The sequence below is a fragment of the Corvus kubaryi genome, unplaced genomic scaffold, assembly GCF_017639235.1.
Source record: "Corvus kubaryi isolate FWS band 111438036 unplaced genomic scaffold, C.kubaryi_AGA036_p1.0 65017, whole genome shotgun sequence".
Taxonomy (NCBI): Eukaryota; Metazoa; Chordata; class Aves; order Passeriformes; family Corvidae; genus Corvus; species Corvus kubaryi.
Genome location: NW_024581696.1, coordinates 41,865 through 66,165, shown reverse-complemented (window position 1 = coordinate 66,165; position 24,301 = coordinate 41,865). Strand labels below are relative to the sequence as shown.

At 42.8% G+C, this 24,301-nt stretch overlaps 1 long non-coding RNA gene across 17 annotated transcripts in view; it reads right to left on the bottom strand.

Annotated features, from left to right (window-relative positions):
• LOC121672863 overlaps nucleotides 1-24,301 on the bottom strand; it is an 84,148-nt gene that overhangs the window by 19,987 nt on the left and 39,860 nt on the right. For 8 of the 17 annotated variants that reach the window (XR_006019040.1, XR_006019035.1, XR_006019032.1 and 5 more), the window contains 2 exons: nucleotides 13,262-16,227; nucleotides 8,912-10,538 (listed from right to left, as the gene is read on the bottom strand). This is a non-coding gene — a long non-coding RNA (uncharacterized LOC121672863). Of the gene's footprint in view, nucleotides 1-8,911; nucleotides 10,552-13,261; nucleotides 16,228-18,799; nucleotides 18,844-24,301 lie in introns of all 17 variants that reach the window. The other 9 variants (XR_006019031.1, XR_006019036.1, XR_006019039.1 and 6 more) reach the window with 9 other exon arrangements.

Here is a 24,301-nt window from a genome sequence, read left to right as displayed (position 1 = left end):
GGATAGAGGGTTTAATGAAGCTGTGCACCAAAAATCTCTTTTTCAAACATTTCAGTTAACTTGGCACTAAATTATTCATAGAAGAAGAAACTGAGGGCTTTCTGCTCCTTCTGCTTTTTTCCTGGATGTCTCTGATTCCTTTGTAAAAGTCCATAGGAGTGCATGCACTTTGTGAAAGAAGAAAACAAACTCATCATGTCCAGGACAAACCAGTCAGTTCAGCAATGAGCAAAAAGGCAATTAAGTGTAGTGCTATCACAGAGAGCCAAAGGAATGGGACAGGATGACCTGGGCACAGTGTGTTATGAGAGAGGCTCTTCCAAGCAGGCCTAGCAGGTATGCCCTGCTACCTCAACATTTGAACGAGAGCCATTATATTACTGTTATGGCCAAGGCTTGAGCATCTGATGTCAACAGAGTAGACAATTAATACGAAATATTAGCCACAACTGAGGCCCAGTTCCACTTTTGGATGGTTTTCCCTGCTTACAGTGCAAGAACAACATCAACAAATTAAATTGAGTCCAGCAGTAGACTATCAAGATAGCAAAACACATGAGGAAGAGATGAGGGAGGTGAATATTTTCAGCCTGAAAAACCTAAGTTAAAAAAGGGACTTTAACTGGTGTGTTCTACTACTGATAGACGGCTACACAGGAGATTGAGTCCAACTTTTCTCAGATACAGTGAAAGGATAAAAGGCACCGATCACAAGTTGCAACAAGACAAATTCCTACTTCATTAAAAAATAAATTGAAAGGAGGACAGTTAAGTTCTGGAATAGGTTGCATAAAAAGATGGTAAAACACCTAACCTGGCAGATTTTTATAACTTGACAGAACATGGCCCTGAGAAACCTTAGCTACCTTTGAAGTTGGCCCTCTTTTAAGCAGGGGCAAGATGATCTACAAATGCCAGTTTCAATGTGAACTAGTCCATGATTCTGAGAGTACCAATTATAATTTTTGCATTGATACAGACAATCACCTTCTGAAATCCCCATCTCCTACCTCAACCCTAATGTCCTCCTCTAAATGAAAACTTTTTCTTTTCACTCCTGCAAACCAGAAAAGCTTTTCTGGAAATAGAGAATGCACCACCTGCCCTTTGTGCCTTCATGGCAGGGTTTTTAATTCTCTGTGAGTATCAACATCATCACCATCTATGACAAAGAGGTCACCAGAAAACAGTGCAACAATATTAGCAAAAAATTCCCTTGAAACACAGAGCATTTCCTCTCACTGGCAGAGCCATAACAGTAGGAGTCTATAGAGAAGACAACTAAGGGTGACATGCAACTTTCCTGCAGTGACAATTAGGGGTATCAAAATGAATTTCTTAGGGAGAGACAAAGAGGAATTTCCTGATTTTCCCTGGATCATTTTAAAAGGAAATATTTAGCAAAACATTAGGCAAAGCTGGGTTAAAGCTATAGAGAAACTCAAGGGAGATGGCGCATGGAGTGCAGGGAGTAACACTGAGCTTGTCCTGTGTTGTGGGGTACCAAATGAGAACCCAGACACTACTGCTGGGATCCGTCACCGTGGCTAATGGTGTTCGCCGAGCAGGTATTAGCCCCTCTCTAGAAAGACTACTGAACCAAAGTCTGTGGCAGGCTGTTATAATAAATGCAACCATTTCAGTGCTGTGATTGGAAATGTTTACAGGATGATATTTTGTCAAGACAAAGAAGGCATTTTTGGGAGGCCATGTGGCCTGGGTCATTGGTTTGCTGAAAGATAGAAAGCGATAAGAGCCCTGACACTTAGACTGTCTTATCCCTTTTCATGACTGGAAGGACCCAGGCTGTATTATCCCAAATTTCCTCATGCAGCAGCATTACCTCCTCATTTTCTTCTCAGTTCCTGAATCATCTTTATGGACTTGTCTCAGAGCAGTACATAAACTGCCCCATCCACAGGCTAAGGCTCCACATGCTGTGCAAGCACAGGATGCAACCTTGACACCACTTCCATGGTGCCATCCTTCCAGAAGAGACATATACAGTGGTATTTGTGCAAATTTATAGCCTGATACCTCTAAAATGACATTTTCTAAGTTCATTGTAAATGCACTGGCTGACAGAATAATTCCAAACACGGTCTTGACAATATCTGTGCAGAAGTTCCTGGATTTATCTATCTCTGATATTAGGTATTAAGAGGTCTAATTACCCAAAGCTGGATATGAACGTGCCTGGGTTCTAGGCTTGATATTCACACAAACAGACTGTCCTTTTTAATCAAGTAAATGGCTTTTTTATAGCTGTGTCTTAACGTACATGTAAATATGCATGCACATAAATACAGAAACACACACGCATGTTTTTGTACTCCAGATAAAGAGGAGCAGGGAAAAACACATCAGGGCCCTGTTTCACATCACAAATTTCCAGTCTCCTGAAACAGACAGACAATACATGTTTTCTCCAGGATTATTCAATCTGTGTACCAAGTCAGTGGCTTTAAAAAGACCCCCAAAAGTTCAACAGAACTTACTAGGACTGCTCAGCAGATTTCCAGTCTAGTTCTGTACTGGACAAATGAGCTGCCTAACACACTTTAAACCTTAGATAAATTTCTGCTGATTTTTTTTTTTTAATTCTGTCTGAAAAGAATATTAGTTCAAGGACCAAGTATTTGTAGCCCATTTGGTGGTGTTCTGACACCAAAATGCCGATATTTCAACTACCAGGGCTGAAAGGCTGAAGGATGCACACACCTGAGTGCACACAGATAGGCACACACCCCCCCAAACCCTGCCCTGCTCTGCCTGCAAGAGACACCTGATGATTTGTCCTTATTTAGTAGGAGCAAAGTAAAAGGAAAACATGGTGTGGGACATTTTAATGCTTTAAGCATTTCTATTTACTCATTTAAATAATGTTGCAGTTTCATAAATCAGGATTGTTCAATACCTTCTTTTTCATTGTCTATTTAATTTAACCACAGTTTATGTCTTCAAATTCTCACTAACAATTCTTATCATCTGCTTTAGGTCATAGCTGGTGGGGTCTGAGGTCTGCACAGAATGGTGACATTTCTGATAAGAATATCTTCAATTTTTTATTCTTTAGAACAGGTGAACAAAAGGATCACCAAAGCATTGCACAAAACTGTTGTAAAGATAGAGACCTTTCTTTACAGGGAGGAATTCAGATCAAGTCTCTCTCTAAAACAGTAAGTAATAGTGAATGGCACTTGTAGGATCACATAGGTTAAAAAAAGAAGGTTTTTTCACCTAAGTTGTGAAGGGTAGCAAACTGCAAATCATCCACTGGCTTCAGTGGAGCTGGGGTTTTACACTGAGTGTTCTGCAGAGCAATATATCCTCTGATTGCCTGAGTGAGAGCAGTACAGGTCTGGTTTGCACTTGATCTTCCCTAATTTTGCTCATCACCCCCCAACCTTTGGGTACCACTGAACTCAGTGTAGACCCTGCTCTGTCACCATCCTCCCTGCAATCAGTGCTGCCCACACAGTTGATATAAATGTTAAATTAAAAGCAATTGTGCCAGTGAAAAATAATTTCAGATTTGTCTGTCTACCTTACGTGGACACGGGTGTGAATAACGCAGAACAAAAGTAGAGTTCATTCAGCATCAGTCTGAGTTTTGAACCATGGTACACCATGATCTAGAAGCAAACAAATTGCTATCACTTTGCTTATTCCTTCCCATTAACAAAGTCCATCTACACCAACACAGAATCCACAGAGAAGTCTTTAAAAGGAAAAAAAAAATCAAGCTAAATCAACTCTCAAATTCCCATATAAACTGAGTTTAAGAGTGGAAAATTTCTTTTACCTATTCTTTGGGTGGTACAAAAATCTAAAATTCCTATAGCCCTGCTTCCCTGGGCCAAGTCAAACAAGGATATTGTCCTTTTAATATCTTAAAGGCTCTGTTTTCTTGTAATGCCAAATGCAATATTTTTTTGAAAACACTACACCAGAAGTTTCCCAGCTGAGAAAACAGGCTGGTGAAAAATGGTTTCAGAAAACGAAATAAACCATGCAAAAGCTGTTCAGGGTGTGTGTATGAAATGAACATCTGGATTTGGCTTGTTAAACTGCCTCTTTTTTTTACCTCTCCCCCCCCTTTTCTTTTTCTCACAGCTGTTCGAAAGAGTCCTAAGGGCAAAGAGACAGGTCAATGGACTGGGTTACACCTTTTTTTCCTTTCCTTTTTTTTTTTTCCAAACCTCTTTGCACCTACGCAAGGAATCCAGGCCACATGTGTGTTTAATAAGTAGGCACAAACACAAGAGAGAAAAAAAAAAAAAAATCTCAATTCCTGTTGGTTCTTAGGAGAGACACTGAAGGAAAAATAAACTCCGGATTTCAAATTTTCTCTCTCAAAAAAAGAAACCTTATGGTTCCAATAAAATATTTCTTTAAAAACCCAATAGATGTGTGTTTTTTTTTTTTTTTTTTTAAATCATGGTCTTTGCAGAGGATATCTTTTTCTCTGTTCCTTTAGAGAGGAATAACAATGGGTTAATTCCTCACCTGCTGGAGCAAGAGGAAATTATGAAATGCCAATGGCCTGGGTTCACCAAACTGAGTCTTCTTATAGCACATAGGAAAACAGATACATACATTTATATTGAGTGGGTTCTTACTGAATTTAAGGCTGCAACTTCCCCAGTCCAGAAATGAAACAGAGAACAAAAGGAACTGGGAAATGATCTGGAGGTGAGATTTTCTGAGCAGCTGAGGACTCGCCTCTTACTCCTGCCAGGATGTCCCTGACACTGCTACAGCCATGGCCAAGAGCAGAGCATCTTCCAGCTGTGACAGGGCTGTAGGAAGCTCCCTCACCTGGCGCTGTTAGACAAGGTCTAAGAGTTCTGTTAGGTCTGACCTTAGCCTTGGGTCCAATGTCTTTACCACACATCTCAGCCATCAGCCAGGGCTGCTAAGATCCCTCCAGTCTGCTGACAATGACCTGCATGTAAATACCCCATTCCTTTGGGACAGCCACAAGGCACTGAACCCTCATGGAGACACCCATGGAATGAGGCCACCCAACCCGAGCAGTCACTGACAGCAAACCCACCCTCTTTATCTGAGGGTCTATTTTCTGCCCAGCTATTAACAATTTCTGTGCTCCCTGTGCACATTTCCACACATAGCATAGAATGATAACATAGTTGGAAGGGACGCATCACAATCATCAAGTCCAACTCCTGGCCCTGCACAGGACACCCCAAAATTCCCACCCTGTGCCTGAGAGTGTTGTCCAAACACTTCTTGAACTCAGACAGGCTTGGTGCTGAGCAACTGCCCTGGGGAGCCTGTTCCAGTGTTCACCCTCTGTAACAATTTCTTTCCTGATCCCCAACCTAAACCTCCTCTGACTCAGCTTTTCAGCTTAGACAGAAGTATTGCACTTGTGGGTTGATCTATATAAATACCCACCTTGGGCTGCTCAGAGGCTTTGCACACACAGATGGAAGAGTTTGTGACTCTTGTAGAAAACCTGAACCATGAATATTTAGTCCACTTCCTTTTACTGTTGCTCCTCTGAATTCTGCTTGGGGTTAGTTGCAATATTGCAGTCCAGTAAGTACAAAAATAAGTCTCCAGATCCTTGAGTTCGTTTGAGGAATCTTACTTTGGATAGAAAATTGATGCTGAAAATTAAATACCTGAGTAAAAACCCTTTGCAAAACATGAGTGCTGGTGCCAGGAAAGAAGCTGTATTGCTTAACATTAATGCTATAACTGAGACAAGGCAGTGATATTTCCTGGAAAAAGCCTTTGCACAGTAGCCTACATTGAAAAGCTGGTGCTTGGCAATAGGGGCTGCCTGTCCAGAGCAGATGAAACACACAGTGACAGTGTTGAGCTTTGGGCAGCTCTTCCACAGAGGAGAGGACAGTGCCTTTAGTTGGTGTAATGACCCTGGATTTGAACTACGTAAATACTACCAAAAAAAGCGAACAACAAACAAACAGTACATAGAAAAGATCCCACTCCAACCCCAGCACTGGCTTGCTTGTCAATCCCAGGCCTGCATGGGATCCATGACAAGAAGACAAATCTAAATCTGAAATAGAAACATGCCAGTGGGACTTTTTACAAAGGTATGCACAGACAGGACAAGGGGGAATGGCTTCAGACTGAAAGGGAGTAGGTTTAGATTAGATATAAGGAAAAAATTCTTCCCTGGGAGGGTGGTGAGGCCCTGGCACAGGTTACCCAGAGAACCTGTGGATGCCCCATCCCTCAAAGTATCCAAGGCCAGGCTGGATGGGACTTGGAGCAACCTGGGATAGTGGAAGGTGTCCCTGCCCATGGCAAGGATGGAACAAGATGAATTTTAAAGTCTCTTCCAACCCAAACTGTTCTGTGATTCTATGATGGCTCTATGATTCATACATTAAGCTGCTCCAATGATTGTTCTAGGCCACAATGTTCGGTCAGTAAGGAATTAATTTGCCCGTATTTTCCAAGTTCATATCTGCTTCAGTAGGGCTCAAAGACAGAAATACCTCAAAATCCAGCTGAAAGTATAGTGAATTCCCCTTCTTTTCTCTCCTACCTTATTTTTTTTTTTTATAAAAGACCGTGAGAAGAGCATGGCAGTGAATATTATTTATGGAGCACCTAATAAAAATGCTGTGGGGAAATAATTACTGGAAACATCTGACTGTGTGACTGTAAATGCCTGGGCCCCAGCATGCTGATTTAATGGACCACTGCTCTAGTCTGTTATGCCTTGTGCTACTGACTGCAAGCCCCCTGCCCTCCTATTAAACCCCTCACATCGCTGCTAGATCAGGACTGGATTCTGCAAGGTTTGTGGCAATTTTCCAGAGAGGGATAATGTGAGCAGGGGTGACTGTGTGTTCACAGGGAGGCCTGGAGCCAGCCCTGGGAGAGAAAAAAGTGCTTCGTGAAGAAATCACAGTGAAAACCTGGAGTTTGTGGTTCTGGGACTGAATAATTTTTCATAATCCAGACACCAGGTGCTTTAGGTATTTCTGAAAGTCACTGGTTAGATGTTAACTCTTCCCCTTTTTCTTTTTTTCCAATCCATTTATCATTCACAAGCCACCAAACGTTTTCATTTTTGGCAGGTTTTTTTCTCTTCAACATCCCTTTATGACCTCCTGAACCCAGTGGTACAAAGCCATGCAGCCTCCCTTCACAAAGGGCACTTCTTACTCAGAAATCCTGGCATCCTCTCCACTGTTTCACAGATAGATGCAAAAATGTTAAAATTCACAAAACACCTTGTAAGTGACATGAAAAACACAAGGATTTGAAGTTCCTGCTTTCATTTGCAGAAACAGTCCTGAAGAAAGACCGGAGGGCTATCATTTAACTGCTACTGCTGACTTGCTAAATGAAGAGGAGAAAGTAAAAGGCAGCTCACTGCCACATTGACAGCAAGAATAAAATCACATCCACTCCTTCTGAACCCAGCAGTTAGCACGTTTTTTCATTTGTTGTTTTTTTTTTTTTTCTTTTTTTTTTCTTTTCTTTTTTCTTTTTTATTGATGGTTTAAATGTACTATTTAAGTTGGAGCTAAAACAGACCATGGAACATTAAATCACTACCAAATGCAAATTTACCTCTATATCTGAACTCCATTTTCTCCTACATTTACAAAGCAAAATTCTACCATTTGAACTGTAAGCTCCTATTGCATTTAATGGGAGGCAGCAAACTCCAGACATTACTTGGAATATACATGCACTTATCTTGTTGTTACAGGTCTCCCTCACAGAACTAAAAGAGAGCTTTAGTACCAGACAGTATCTCTCCGGGGTCATACCCAATGAATAGTGTTTTTTGAAAGGATTATTTCAAAGGAACGCTGAAAAAGAATCTAATGACTTGCAAGCTACAGGATTGCAGCATGGGCGGAAGTAGATAATGGAACATGACAGCAATGCATTTTTCATAAACCCAGTGATTTCTATAATAACGAGAAGCCCATCTATAATTCGGAGAGCTCCCCTGCAGAAGGAGACCTGTGCCATTGCAGAAAGTGCACTGGAGTACGAAATGAAACAATAATGATGATGATGTTACTGATGAGTCCCATAGCTCTGTCTTCCCTTCTGTCTCACTGAGGTTCAGGCAAGAGGAGCCATTCCAATCCCCCTCTGCCTCGGCATCACTAACCAGAGAAGCTCAGAGCACACGTCAGAGACCTCGTGATAGATGCGAAGCCCCAGAGAAGAGGCTGCTCTTTATCTGCTGAAAGTTAAGGCCTGCATCTGCTCTCAATTAGCAGGCAATTAGGGGAGTTGAAAACAAACCTGTTTACATTGGCTATGAAGTCTAAAATAATTTGTGAGATGTCAGGGCAGGATATGAAGATGTTAATGATCTAGTTTCTGTACTTTGTTGTGTGCACTGTAGTATCGCATCTTCCTTCCGTGGCTCTGCGTACAGCGCTGGATTGATTGACTTCTGGGAGGGAGAGAAACCCCCAGAGGCTGCTTTGGATGGGAGGAGAAGTTGTGCTTACAAATAATGTATATGGGAGACCTCAGGACAAGGGATTCTTTAAAAAAAAAAAGGGGTGGATGTTCATTGGGAAATAATGCCATGTCATGAATTACAGCCTTCAGAGGGTTCAACCACAATTCCCATAGTAAAGGCCCAGCCTGTAACCTCCTGTGAGCGTCAGAAACACTGAAAAAATCCGAAAAAGGCTGTTTGCAACTCTTTGCTGGACTTATTCCTCCAGCTCTCCCCTCAAAAAAACCCACCCAGGCAGGTGATCATGGCACGGGGACGCTCTTTGCCCACTGAGACATCTAAGGACAACTGTGATCTCTGAACTTCAACCTCACATCTGAGATAGGGTCCTGCTTATTTCTGTATCATTTCCTCACAAATATCTATTTACACCATTAACTCTTCCAGAAGAAAGTTTTCACCACTGACCTCTCATTTCAGCAGCATCACCAGGGGGAGGTTGCTTAATGTTCAGCTTCTTGGCTTCACTTGGGTCATTTCTGGGCAGCCACATGAAAAAAGGTTTGCACCAACATTTATTCTCCTTGGGCAGAAAATGAAAAGCAGCATCAGCGTCCTTTGTTTCTGAAATCACAGAATTCGTTTCCATCAGCACAATACAGTACAAGAAGAGTGGAATTGAGGAAAGTGCAGAAACACCTGCCTGGAATGTGCATTTTGTACCTCATTTAATACAATCAGTACATTCTTACTGGCTGCCCACATTAATTCTGTCAAACTTGCAGCGGGGCTTATTGCCATATTGACCTTATATGACACAGTCATCACATCTATCTTTGAGCCACACAAAAAAAAAAAAAAAAAAAATTCTAGTAAATAATCCACTCCAAGTTGACAAAATTAAATTTTTACTGTTCCCACTAATGAACTCTGTTACCGTAATTATTTATGTCATGTAAACAGAGCTCTGAATTCACCCTGCCCTCAACAATTCAAAAAGCCAGAGAACAATAAGTGCACCACAGGTGCCACTGTGCCCTCTTGTGTTCTCCTTTGGGCCATCTCCTCTCTTGTCCTCTTGGCCTTTTTCACCACATGCTATGGATCCAGCTCTAATAAGAGCCAGGTGCCCAAGCCCCCAGGCTACAAAATAGCTTTAATTACAGTATTAATAGAATTCTGCTAAATCAGAAAAAAAATCCCAAATAGGTCAGTATTTGTGGTTATATTTTTCAATGTCCTGGTGCTTGTTTTCTTTGCAATTTTATGTTTCTTACTGGCATTTATAATGCCTAAGAGACATTCCAGAGGCCAAAATAGAGGTGATCTGATCTTCACATGATATTCCTAACTTTCCACAGAAAGAAATAACAGGAGGAGATCAGATCTACATTATACCAGCCCCAGAGGTACACCCTTGAGTCTTGACCTCCTTAGATGAAAAGCAGAAGAGCTCAGTATTATTAGTATTTATTGTTATTATCTTAATTGTTACTATTATTAAGCAGCCCATGAAATATATTAATAAAAATAACACAAACATAGACATTTGAAACACAAATCCAAGCACAAAGAAAAGACACCTCCTATTTACCAAATATTAAACTAAATTCCTTTAATATTTTCCATTAATAACTCCTTCAGATGCATACTGCATGAGTCAGTAAATACTAAAGGTTAGGATGAATGTGGACAGTATGGGAATGCCAGCTGAGCTCCTCCTTGATGGATACTTATTATTGAAAAAATTTTAAGAAAGGGGCTCTGTTAAGAGGAAAAATATTATATTAAAGTAGATTCTGTAGTTAACATTCAGAACAAGCCACTTCAGTTCAAAAGCTGAAAAAAATCAAACTGTTGCTGGTCCATTTGCTGGTGGAGAGAGCCTGCAGCGGAAGGAGAGGGAGCCACAGGCTGACAGCTCTGTTCCATGAAGGCTTGGAAAGACACTTCTGTTCTGCAGGGTGCTGGAAAGAAAACTCTTCCAGAACTTTCACAGCAGGAGAATCATGGCCACGGGCATCACAGCTCTCTTGACTGTGCTCCCCTCATGCAGCCTCGCCATGGGGTGCCAGTGATGCCTTGAAGTGGCTACCTGAAAACAGAGGCTACACAAGGTTAAGAGAATAAAAGCAGGTATTTATTTGAAGGGCCTTCAAAGGTATACCTTGGGCAGTCAAGAGGCTACACCCAAGATGGACCCCAGGTCACAGGATTTTCACACTTTTATAAGTTTGGTCCATTTGCATACCAAGCGTAATTCTCCAATTATAATTTCAGACAATGATATAATTACCCCAAATTTGTTCCCCCTGTCCAGAGGCTCAGTTTACCTATTTCAGGGCCTGGGACAACAAGGTGTCCTTGAGTTCAGGCCCAGAGAGGGTTTGTTACGTAACAAATAGATATAGATATGTATATCTAACCAGCATGAGAGAACAGTAGCTAACAGTCTGTATGAAATTTCAGAGCTACACACTAGGCAGTACAGGATATGAAAAACATAAACGCTAAAACCTAAGGCATCACCAGGAAGGGATCTCTCCTCCAAGGCTTCTTCATGCCAGACAAGCCAACCAACATCCCAACATCCACTTGCCAAATCCTGTCCCTTCTGCTGCTTCACCCCCCCTCACCACCAGCAAAACCTGGTCAGGCACCCAACCCATTCTAAGCACCCTGGGATAGTGGAAGGTGTCCCTGCCATGGAAAGAGAGGGTCTTTAAGATCCCTTCCAACCCAAAGCTTTCCATGATTCTGTGATTCAGCTGGTGACCATGCAACGAGCTCAACACTTTCACTCCCAGCTCTATCAACTCCTCACTACCAGGAGTAGTAAAACATGTTTTTGTCAGTAAACTACAGCGCTGTGACTCAGCCCCTGACGCACAGGGTGCAGTCACCGTGTGTACAGTAACACGGTGCCATATTTAGAGTTTCTGACCATAACCACACTTGCAAAAACTCCATTAGATCAGCAGCCAGTTTCCCGGACTCCCACTCCATGTTTCTGACTTCAGGAATTCAGATTATTTGTCTTGTACCAAATAAAGTTGCTTAGGAGATAAAACAGTAAGAAGGAAAAACAGAGGGGCCTGACAATTAGCTTTAATCTCTTCTGTCTTGAATAGATAATGCTTATAGAGGAAAACAGCAGATAGTAAAGACAAAAAGAAAATAGCAGCAAATTGAAATCTAACATGAAAATAAACCTTTTCCCTTGATTTTTATTTTTAAACTTGGAATGCTATCCTTAGCAGCACGCAAGTAATTTGCAGAAGTGTTGTCCAGTCCTCATTAACTATACTTGTCCTCATTAAAGCTGCCTGCAAATATCAGCATAGGCAGAGGAGAAGACCCACAGAGGAAGGTGTTTGAGCTGCCTTCTGCACTCAGCTCTCAGGAGGGAATGCTTCAGCTGGCTTAGTTCAAGATATTTTTTTTTTCCATAAAGAGCAGGTTTGCTGTAGTGTAAAGACTCTCTTATGTAGTTTTTTTTTTTGGGGGGGGGGGGGGGGAGGAAGGGTTGTTTGGTCTTTTGTTTTGTTCGTTTTTTGTTTTTTGTTTTTTTTTTTTAAATAACTTTAGGTATTGCTTGTAGGATGAAGAAAGTCAAGAGACTCAATCACACAGGATGTTTTGGGATTAGAGAGGATCAGAAGCTCATGCTTTCATTGCAAGAGAGGGTGTTTAACAGTGAGACCAGATGAGATCAAAGATTCCTGTCCTGGGAAAAGAAAGGCAGATAAACATCGTCAGCTAGAGAAGGTGACGAGTGCTGGGACAGGGGATCCGGGACATATCAGATAACTCTGACCTAGGTCCCAAAACATCTCCTGCCTGCAAGGAAAGGGAGGCCTATACAGGTGTATTTATTATTTTGTCTATGCTTGTTTCTTTCCCATGCTATTTCAGAGAGAATCACCTGCACACAGCTGCTCCCAGGGAATTGCAGGGATAACACCTGCAGGGTTGGGAGTCTAAGAAGAAAAGCACAGACATCAAGTCCAAAAGGTCACAATCCTGTGGTTTTAGGGCAGCTGCACCACAGAGCTTCACTGCCTCGAGTAATCTGCCAGAGAGAGTGTCCCTGCAGATGAGACCTGGCACAGAGGCCAGGGGAAGTCTGGAGTCTGGGAGAGCTGCCGTGGAGAGCAGCAGCTGAAGCCTTTGCAGTGTCCACTCATTTGTCCATTGTCGTTGGCAGAGGGCACAGCACGGGCCCAGCACTGGCACACCTCGGTCAGTGCAGTACTGAGTGACCTCTGCAGAGCAGAAACCAAGTCAATCCACTCTGGAGGCAAAACTGGGTTGGAAAACTGCTCAGCATATTCTTTTCTTTATTTTTTAGTCATTCTTTTAATGAATATACACGGTTTCTATGAGGATGGGGTTTTGTTTTGTTTTTGTTTTGTTGTTTTTTTCATTTTTATAAAAATAATCATGGAATGGTTTGGGTTGGAAGGGATCTTAAAGATTATCTAGTTCCAACCCCATGCCATGGGCAAGGATGTCACCCTGCAGATCAGGTTGCTCCAAGCCCCATCCAGACTGGCCTTGGACACTTCCAGGGATGGGGCAGCCACAGCTGCCCTGGGCAACCTGTGCCAGGGCCTCACCACCCTCACAGGGAAGAACGGCTTCCTAACAAACAATCTAAATCTCCCCTTTGTAGTTTAAACGATTGCCCCTTGAAAACAAAAGATAACAGTAAAAAGGGTCAAAAAAGGCAATTGGCTTTTGCCCTGTTTGGTTTAGTTTAAGTGCTGGGTTTTGAAGAACCCTCTTCTATCAACAGCACTAATAGATCCTACTGACCTGATTCCTTTGGGTCCATTTCCGGGGCAGGGGAACAGTTGTGTCCAGTTATCCAACTGGGACTGAAACAGGAAAAAAATCAGAACTGTGACAATTAAGACACCTGGCAACATTGTGATTTTACAGCAAACCCCAGAAATCCTTTAGGTGGGCTCCCTCTCCTTCCCACCCTCTTCACTACAAAAAGCCCAGAACTCCTCTGGGTCACCCGGCAGCTCTCTGGAGGCTGGCAGCTCCAGGAGAGGGGGCTGGCTGGCTCTGGCCTCTCTGTTTGTTTTCTGGGAAGTCAGGCTTGGTCAAGTGGAATGAATCTTGTGTTCATTTTAAGAAAGTTTATATTTGACTCCGGTAGGGCTGGGGAGGAGGTGAATGATAGGAAGAGGAGGGAAGGACCAGAGACCTTGTGGGGCTGCCCCCACAACACCACAAGCAGCCGCATGGCCAAGGCAGCAAGAAGATGAAGCAAAACACCAAAATCAAACATTCCTGTTGTTGTTTTTTCTTTCTTCAAAGCTGAGAGATGACTCTGAAGCTAAATCCAGCTCCTTCTCCACAACTGACCTTGTAGCTCATGAAAAAATGTAAACTAAATCCCCTACTTTTAAAAATCATCTTCTAAACTGTGGAAAAAAACACTTCCTAACATTGCAGCACAACCTGATGCATCCTGCAGTAACAATCTCTATTTGCTACCCACACCTTGTGGAACTCTAAGTCTCATCTGCCACTGCTGCCTGCAAGACAAAGCAAGGGGATGTTTTTTTCATGCAGTTCTTGGAGCCATTCTGCTGGGACAAGGCACAGAGTGGAAGTGGAGAAAGCAGCTGAACTAGCCTGGACTTTCACACCAGTTTTGCACAGTTGTATGAAGCACTTCTAAAGTTTTTAGGCTGTATCCTCAAAGCAGGATAACAGAAAGAATTGATGCAAATCCGCAGCTTTGCATCTTTTGCAGGGCATCATTCCCTGCCCGGGAACTGTGTGGAAGGAGTGTCAGCAATCCTGCCTTGGCTGCTCGCAGAGGAAGCAGTAAATGGAGATGCTCTGTGCAGACTCCGCATTCCCCATGCGGTGTAAACCAAAACCAGTTCCTGCAATTCTCTGCAATAATATAGAAGGTTTGCTGGCTGCTTCTCCCATCCGTCTCCTGTGGGTAGAGACTCCTGGCCTCTGAGGAAATCGAGAATGACATCCTTCTAGATTTATAATCACAGGGATTTATAAAATACAGTGTTGTTGTTAGGTGCCTTGGAGTGAAAGGGGAAAATAAATAAATAAACTACATGGGCGTCGCCACTGGCAAAAAAAAAATCTGATCTCAATCAACCAACCACATTTACTACTCTGCATCCATGGCCAGGCTCACTTCATAAACCACCCCTGTCAGCCCTTCATTCTTTCCAATACTTCTTAGGAGCATCCATCTTCTTCAACACAACATCCCTGATTTCAAAAGCCAGACACAAATTAATTCCGGGAATCCTACGGCGGGGAGACATTAAAACCCATTTAGAGGTTTCTGTGGAAGCCTCTCTCCATGCCTATTTCAGGCAGCTCAGCCCCGGCGTGGCTCACTGGAGCCAGCCTGGAGGAGCAGGAGGTCACAGGTCTGTGGCGGATTTCAGGATATTCCAGCCTGGGATGAGGCAGCCACCAAGGGGATGTCTCTGTGGAAGGCTGGGAGGAGGACACTGGGCAGATCTCTGTTGTAGGAACTAAATTAAATATTTCTTTTATTTTCTTTTTAACTCCTTCATTCTAAGTCAAGGCATTAAATCTCATAGGGTTCTTTTCCAGAGACCAGCTGCCTTCAAGATTTCCATTACAGCTCTCCATGGCTGGGAAGAAGAAAAGTGGAATAAAAAGGAGGGGCAGTTGAGCCTGTGTTCAGAAGAAATGTGCCTAACACACCTCCTGGGGTCTGAAGAAAGAAAGAGGCTTCCTATAGATTTGGAGGGTTAAATTACCCCTCAGGGTTAGGCGCTAAGAAGCAGCTCTCCTTCCAATGTGTAAATATTTATTATTGTTAAGTATCTCACTGGTTCTCTTTTTGAGTGGCTGTGTTAAGGTGTGCAAATGGCTGGGAGGACAAGGACAGGGACCTGTCCCCTGACTCACCTGGCCTGCAGTCGGGAGGGTCCACAGGTCACACATCAGCTGCACCACAGTCGCCGGGTTGCACTTTAGCAGCTGGCACAGAGCATTACAGCACATTTTCTTCTCTCTAGCTCATAAAAATCATGCATTTTGTCAATAACCCCACCTATTTTTATATTAACTTTATGGAGACTTTTTTTTTCCGGGTATTGTCAAACCTTGCTTCAGACAATCCATGGGTAAAATAAACATTTCCTGAAGATACATTTCCTTCCTTTGTGCTTCAGAAGAGGAAGAACACCTTGTCCTAAGCGGATATGGTGAAAGGTTTGGGTTGTTTCAGGGAATTGACCATCATTTGGAGCTAAGCTCACGCCTTCATTTGTGACTTACCTGCTATTTTTAAGAGCAGAGAAGAGCACTCAGTGTCATGTCCACCTTTTAGGGTTGGTGCGGCCAATACTCAACAATGGCCTCCAAACTCCCTGGATCCACACCCACATCTGCAGTGGATGTTGCTGAACACTCCCCATCTTCAGCAAGGACCAACCCAAAACGTCAGCCCAGCTGATTGCCCCAGCATTGGGCTGTGTTTGAACCAGCCACTGATGCTATGATTATATTGGTTTATGTCCCTTCAGGAACTACAAGCTGAAGCCAAAGTGTCAATTGGTACTCAGGGAAAATAGTTGGTGATGAAAAGGATGAGTTGCTGTGTAACAGTTGACATCCTCCTCAAACCAACAGCCAGCATTTGGGATGAAGGTGGCAAAACTCTCCAGATATTCAGGTGTTGTGATAAACAAGAAACAAAGCCTATTCCAGCCATCTGGAGGAGCCAGCCCAACCACAAAGACACAAAGGAAAACCTGAAAAAGGAAATAAAAACTTATATTCAGAGGGGACTAGTTCTTACCAGTATTTCTCCCCCCAATTATTTATATGATATTGTAGTGTATATGGTATTTGTAGAGACAGAACAAAAGGGAATATTCTTTAAACCAAAAGAGAGTAGGTTTAGATTAGCTATTAGGAAGAAATTCATCCCTGCGAGGGTGGGGAGGCCCTGACACAGGTTTCCCAGAGAAGCTGTGGCTGCCCCATCCCTGGAAGTGTCCAAGGCCAGTCTGGATGGGGCTTGGAGCACCCTGGTCTAGTGGAAGGTGTCCCTGCCCCAGGGGAGTGGAATGAGATGGTTTTTAAGGTCCCTTCCAGCCCAAACTTTTCTGTGGTTCTGTGATATTTCTGCATTGTGGGAGTCAGCAAAGTGAGATTGCAAAGCCAGTGCAACACACTGATATTTTCAGGCCAGACAACAATAGAATAGATATTTTTTTATGGGTAGAGATGGACAAAAGAGTATTATTTAGAACCCCTGGAGGCCCAGGATTCAGACAGCTCATTTTAGTAGATTTTAGAGCTCCATTAATGTTTTCCTTTGTGTTAGTCAAAGGACAAGACTTGTTCTTGCCTATTATAGAGACCTATAGCTTGCCTTTGGCAAGCCCACTTCAGCTGGTTACATCTCAGTTTCCAAACTACACCAGGAGAACAAAGAGAGCTATCTGCCTCCTTACACACCTGGGGCTAAATGCTTTTCGACCATAACAGACAGGAACTGCTATTAGAAATCTGCCTTACAGACCATGTCTATAAATGCTTGAGAAGACAGGCTCACAAGCAACAACTCAGGGAACAGAAACTAAATGCAAAGGAACAGAAACTAAATTCTTTGAAAGATCTATAAGGAAAAAAACACAACAGACACATTAATTATTTAGCAAAACTCAGATATCCATTAATGGCCACTTAGATGGTGTTTTGGCAGGATATCCTATTTACTGTACCGCTCTTGTATGCCTGTAGCTGCCCATTTTGCTTTGGTGTGTTTGTGAGTCATTTCTGCTCCTGTACACGGGGTGAGGCTCTGCAGCTCCCCAGCTTGTTATGGGCACTCCCTATTACCATACCAGCTCCAAAAGCCAGCACCCAAAAAGCCTTCCATGGACCACTGAACAACAAAATCAAGCCATCAGCCCTGGGAAGAAAGGAACTGTGGCAGGTATTATTTTTCTTCAGCTGTAAATCAGTGAAGCCTCATTTTACTGAAATGCAGGATCAGATCTTTGTCTCTGCCACCCAGCAAAGCTTTGTAAGGGGACAGAGATCAGGATCTGGCCAAGGAACACAGAAAGCTTGGAGAAGTCATATTCCATGCTCTTGGGTGCCGCCTGCAGGCTTTGGAACTTCAGGTTTCAGACCCACATTGAATGTAGGCACTTGTGGAATAAAAAGGGGACTTACTACATTAAAATTCTAGAAAAATCAAGGCTTGAAAAGATGAGCTTTTTTTGAATCAGTTTTGAGTAAGCAGAAGATGAGGTGGACATTTTTTTCTCACAATGAGTCTTCATGATGATTTAAACTCCCAAAATAAAATTTAATTAACAAGCCAGAGGGCCATAAACTCAAGGAGATCAGCCTGGGAGGAAACACATCCAGGAATATCCCCAGATGTTGCTCTCTCTAACACAACATTCTGCTTTGACAAGGCCTCACAGACTGTCAGCCACACAAGTGCCTTTGAGGATACTCATTCCAGCCTCAAAAGGTAGACCACATACAGAGACTTACAGAGTTGCTGTTATTTTCAAGTTCTTTTTTCCCTTTTTTTTTTTTTTTCATTCATTTTTGTAATGCTTCATGCTCCTGGACTACAGAAGTCCAGAGGCTCTGGCCTCACTGCCCACAGACAACCTCATCAAAGTTGTGATAACAGAGCAGGATGGGAATGTGCTACCTGGTCACACGGATTGGAGCTACCTGCCCATGGCCAAGGGCTCTCCTGGAGGTCTGGCATCATTAGTGCCTTCCTTCACCCCTTTGTTCTCTGGCTTTTTCACGAGACCTCGGAACGGTTTCCCAAAAGGCTCAGCATTTGTTCTGGCAGCTCTCCATATTTTGCTTCCTCACAGTCCTCTGGGTCTGAGGCTGCCGCTGCCTCCCCTCCTGCTCCCGGTCCCACCACTTCCTCCCCACGTCCCGTGCCTGAGGTAGGACTCAGCTCATAATGACCCAGTTAAAAAAACACAGGTTATTTGTTTACGGAGCACATTGCACTCTCAGAGTGCAAAACAGCTCAGAGGGGATGTGGGGGCCCCTCCTTGGGTAAGTAAAAGTAATTTCTGATACTCAGCTCACTTGGGCTGTGTTGGGGATGTGGGATTTGCCCTGGGACTGTGTGTGCAGGGGCTGTAGGGAATGGCAGCACCTCCTGCTCCCCAGGAGAGCCACAGGGGATCCATCAGGGGCATAGGAGGGTGTGGGGAGGGTGACCGAGTCCCTTGTATGACCCTTTGTCTGTTCTGAAACAGGTGATGAATAGAAGGTACAACAGAACGGGAAGGAGTCAAAACAATTTCAACGGAAAAATTGATTTACCTTTTCTGATGATCTCAGACCCAGCCAGTGTTGGATGTTTTGACCTGTGACATTGATGGCCATCAAAATGTAGCTTTCAAATTCCTATGTTCTTATTAAAAAAAGAAGGTTGCTCTACCCACCTTCTCCTATCAATATATACCCATTTCTATAAAGAAGAGTAGGCTTTTTCAAAATGGATCCATAATGGTTTTCATGGTTTTTTGCCAGCTTGGTTCAAACTGCAAATACTGATTTGGTTTTAAAATTTATAGAATCATACTAAAGTTGGAAAGTTACTAGTTTACTGGTTGTTTGAGTTTTTCTTCAAACTTTATAACTGGGGGTTAAATGTCTTGTATAAATATAAAAGAAGAATGAAAAGAATAAAAAGAGGGAATAGGAAAAACCAACAAGAAATACAGAAATGGTAAGTCTGTAAAAAGACTGTATTAATTTTAAATCTTTTTTTTCCCCAGAAAAATGAAACCTTTTACTACTCTAAGAATTTTTCATGGAAATTGCTGCACTGTCCACCCGACTACACTCAACTTAAAAAAAATTGCACTTCCAGAACACATTTTAACCATCACTCATAAAATACGGTCTTTCCTCCTTTTCAGTGCTTCCTCTCATATGTCAAGTCTCTGCCAGAAGTTCAAGGCCCTTCTCACTGAAGAAGAAAAAAGGCAATGAGACAGAAGCGAGAGCGAGTGTGAGCGAGATTGAAAAAGGAGGAGACAGGAACAGCCCTGACACAGCAGAACTGGGAACAGTTCAGTGTCCTGCTGAAAATCTCCAGAGCAAGCCACGGAAATCCATCAGTGCCCCGAGTGCCTGGCCAGTTGGGGCTGATGGGGCACACGGAACACCAGCTGGGCAGGGAGCCAGCTGGCGGCACAGCAGAGCTCACAGGGATGCTGTGCCCAGCACTGGGAACGTGCAGGAAACAAAACCAGCAGCAGGCACTGCACGGGTGCAGCCCTGAGAGGTCCAGCTGCACTTATGGATTGACATTGGGCTGGGCAGGGGGAAAGGGGGAAGAGATGTCCAGCTGGCGATTGCCAATTAGATGTTGGATTTTAATAGGGGTCTGAGTGATATGTTGTTTCTGGTTTAGGCTGAAACTTTTCTCTTACTGCCTCTTCCTCTAGAAAGGAAAACACCAGCCAAACCCTCTAAATATTGCCATTCTTCCTATTAGGAGACTTTTCTTCTGAAGGAGGAAGACCTAGATCTAGAAGGGTTTAGGGAAAGCATTATGATTTCTTTTCTCCTCTTATAGAAATCCAGAAACTTGAGTATTAACATCCATGTGAGAATGTGTGGGAGCAAAGAACGTGGATTAAAGGTCTATCTTTAAGGAGAATTTTTTCATCCACAGGATCCCAGTGAACTCTCCACCACCACTAGCACTAATTTTACTGGAGACCTACGAGCCCACAGTGAGTAAAGAATAGGCAAGACACCAAAAAATAGGTCCAAGGAACCAAACAATGTCAAGAACTCCAGTGGAGGGGATCTCTGTGGGTAAGCACAGTCTACCTGGGCTGGCTCCAGCAGCATTCCAACCAGTGCCAAGCCCTGTAGCTGTATCAGCATAGCCCACACCTGTTCCTTCAGTGTCAAAAATCTCCCTTTCACCTCAGCTTGTTATGGATCTGGTCAAGCCTGGTCTTCTGTTACTTTTGAAATCAGCAAGAAAAATCTAGTGTGGGAGAGGATCAAATCTATTTCCCTGTCTCCAGCTTCTACTAAATGCCTGACTATCCTCGTGCAATGCAACCTGAAGGCCTCCACTCTGACCACAGTCCTATTCCTTCAGCCACTTGGCTTATTCTCTGGTGTTTGTATCCTGGAGTCCCAGCAGCAGCAAAAACAGCTGCCAACATCCTGGGAATATCTGCCTTGGAATCTCAACTACTGTGTGAAGCTGCTGCTCTCCAGTTTGAGATTTGTGTTTGCAAAGGAAATCTGTCCAACAACAACATCGAGAGAGGAAAAAAGGAGGAAAAAGGGCTTTATATAACAGAATTAACAGAGCTGTTGCAATAGTAACGTGAAGTTAACAGGCAACTTTTCCTCCTCCTTCTCTGCTCCCACCCCAATCTCCTCCTCTAACAGCAGTTTCATTTGTTTTTGTTTCCAAGCTTCTTTTACTGGCCACTCACACAGCCCCGCTGCCTTTGTCTAATTTGGATCTCGAACTTATATGCAACAGATTCTTGCTGTAACTGTAAATCTTTTTATGGCCCTTCTGCCTCTGAACTGTAAAAGCAATGCCACTGTAAGCTGCCTAAATGGGTCATAAATCCACTTAGTGCACCGAATGAGAAAAAAAAAAAAAAAAGATTTTAAGGGAAAGAAGGAAAAAAAAAGGCAAACTAAGGTGGCTGGAGGGACACAGGGGAAAAAAACCAAGAATGTACTTGCTAAATGGAACCAAAATAACAGGAGTCAAAGGGAAAATATGGACACTGAGGTGGGGGGAAGGATGAAATAATGTATCTTGGTGGTAAAAACAAACGGCTGCTGCAGGGCTGTGCAGTTCATTAACACCCAGCGATTTACGGGACGACATTGGGTGCCCTCTCCACTCCTGTTGGCACCGCTGGGATCTGGGAGCACCAGGAGAGTCTGTGAGCCTGCTAGCAGCTAATAGACTCTTTTTCCACTGGGTGGTCCAGGGACTGGTATCTGGGTCTAATTCCAGCTCTTTTGCACTGCCTGACTTCCAGGTTTAGTCGTGGCTCTGTGTCTTAGTTTATTCCATCCTGTAAATGGGAGATAAAGATATTTCCCTTGTTTGCAAACTGTTTTGAGAGCTGCTTAAATGCCACCAAGGAAGGGGCAGAACCAATTCCTCTGGCAGTCAATAGCAACAGTTTAATTTGTTTCTGTAGAAGCAGAGCTAGCCCAAAATGGGCCACTTTTGTCTACGTAATTTATTGCATTTATCACCATGGTATCTGAGCTCTAAGAGTATTATCCAAATTCCACTGAATTCACCGAATGTCTTTCCACTGCTTTCAATAAGTTTTGGATTTGACCCCAAAGTCACTAAAAAAACCCAAACCTGAGGAATATGTCAAAAGAATGTAAGTGGGTGTGAGTTGAAATTGAGGAGTTTGGAGACGGGAATATGCAGAACAGTAGCTATTTAAAGACCAAGTTCGCTACTGAGTGTTCCCTTTTAATAGGGTTATATAAATACATTCCTGTCTCAATACATGTGGAAAAACAGGCAGTGAGGTGAGACTCTATTGCTTTATTTCTTATGGGAAATATTGTGCATAGCTGAACTACCTCTTCCCCTTTCCTCACCCACCACCCACAGTCCCTGGAAGCCTTCAGCAGCTGTGTATGGGGTGAAGAGGCACATCCGGCAGCACTGAGAGAGTTAAAAAGTTCACAGCTCTGCCCTTAAAATAAAGCCCCTGTTTTCACTGCATTCTCACTTTGCCTTACAGACTTGATCTGAATTTTGTCACTCAACGTGTCAGAATGGGAGGGGAGACTGGTCATGCCTTTTTTTATTATTGTTATTATTTTACTGGTCTGCTTCTTTGCAAGGAAAAGAGGAGGGGGAAAAATGTTCTTGCTTGGCTTTCTGTGAAGACCAAATGAATTTCAGTACAGCTCCCCCCCCCAGAAAGTCACCGCCCAGGTGGGCACCAATGGGGATTTCAATTCCCATTCTCAGGACAAAAAGCCAGTGATAAAAGAGAACTGAGAGGTGAAGCCTCTCTTTTTCCCCAGTACCATGTGTGCGGTGCGCTGGCCGATAGGTCAGGAGATGCTGATACTATAACTTAAAAGAATACTATTAAAATGATGGAAATCTTTGCCTATGAAAGGTGGGGACTGCACCTGGATAGTAATCACATTTCAAAGGAAATCCATCTGGTATTTTATTGCTTATTTTCTCCATGCACTTTGTGTAGAAGAACAATATAAGGGCTGGAATATTTCATATCGGGAGACTTCCAAAAAGCTGTTTGCTTGGTCAGGCCAATCAGCTACACAGATTTCTGCAATATTATCTCAGTTAAGGGCAACAATTGGAATATACTTTCTTTTTTAAAAACCTTCCTAAAAACACTGGCACAGCTCCTTGGAGCAGGCAAACTCCATCAAACTCTGTGGTGCTCATATACAGAAAAGTATGGAAGTCTTCAGTGTCTGGCAAGTTTTACAACTACAGCTGAAGTCAAGGGAATCTAATTTTTGCCATCACCAGAGCGAGAGCAATCTGCTGCACTGAGGACTGAATCCTGCCTGCATGTATGGGCTGGGCAGTGGGACACAGATGTCACAGGGTGCAGCACAGGACAGTTAGGAGGCAATCCTTTGGCCAGGTGAGAACCAGCTCCAAGAAAAGACTGCTCATGTTTTAATAACACCAAGCTAGAGCTGGACTGGGCCTGCTTGCAAACTGTGTCTGCTTGCAAACAACCATGCCTATATATTACAAAGAGCACATTTTCAAAGAAAATCTATATAAAGTCTTTAAAGACCCTGAGAATGCAGCAACAGTCTTAAAATAAAATCGCATACAGGCAGAGCGACCTGATGACAAGACAACCTCTCCTTCACTGCCAGCTCAAGTGATTTTGTTAATTCCTGTGAATACATCACAGGTCTCAAGATGACTGATGCTTTCATTACCACCTTGGCCTCAGCCATTAGATGATTGTTATGAACCTCAACTTTCATTTTCAAAGTTTTAGCTGTCACCATTCAAATGAATGACGAAAACAAATTTTAGAGGGGAAAAATGTAAGGTAAACCCTACAGAAAAGCAGAAGACAATTTAAAAATATTATTATATTAATTATTTCTTCTATGTCTTGAACTTTTAATGATGATGATGTTTGATGGCTAGAATAAAGGTTACTGGCTAGCTGACAACAGCAATGTTACTGTAAATGAAACCCATGCAACAAAATTTGGCTATAACCCACACTTGCTTTAAATTTGTGCAACCTCTAGTACAGAACTAGGAAACAGTCACAGATTTAATTTACTTTTCACTTCTGATGCTCTCTGCATATTGTGGGGGATATGGTTTTGGCAAGGAGTTTGCATTTATTAGCACATATAAATATACCAAGAATGTTTAGTCTTGCTGTTAAAGCTCAGATCTAGAAGACAGGAATATGTCAGAAGCTGAGTGTCATTTTTAAAAGCAAGCTTCAAACCCATGTATTTCTCTTGAAATACTTTACAAGCAAACCAAACGCACCCAAAAGAGTTCAGAAGGCAGAAATTAAACATAACGTGAAATATTCTTCTTAAAAAACTATTTCATTATTTCTAAGATCTGGAAAACTGATTCATGATTTCTAAATATTTGGAATTGCAAATACTGCTGTTAACTGCTTGTCATTGTTTCACATAACAACACCCGGGTGCAAGGACAGATTTCTGTCTCCCTAACTAAATAGTGGAGAGAAGATTTATTGAAATATTGTGCAGAGCCATACTTCAGCAGCCCAAGTTCAATAACAGATGCTGGCAATG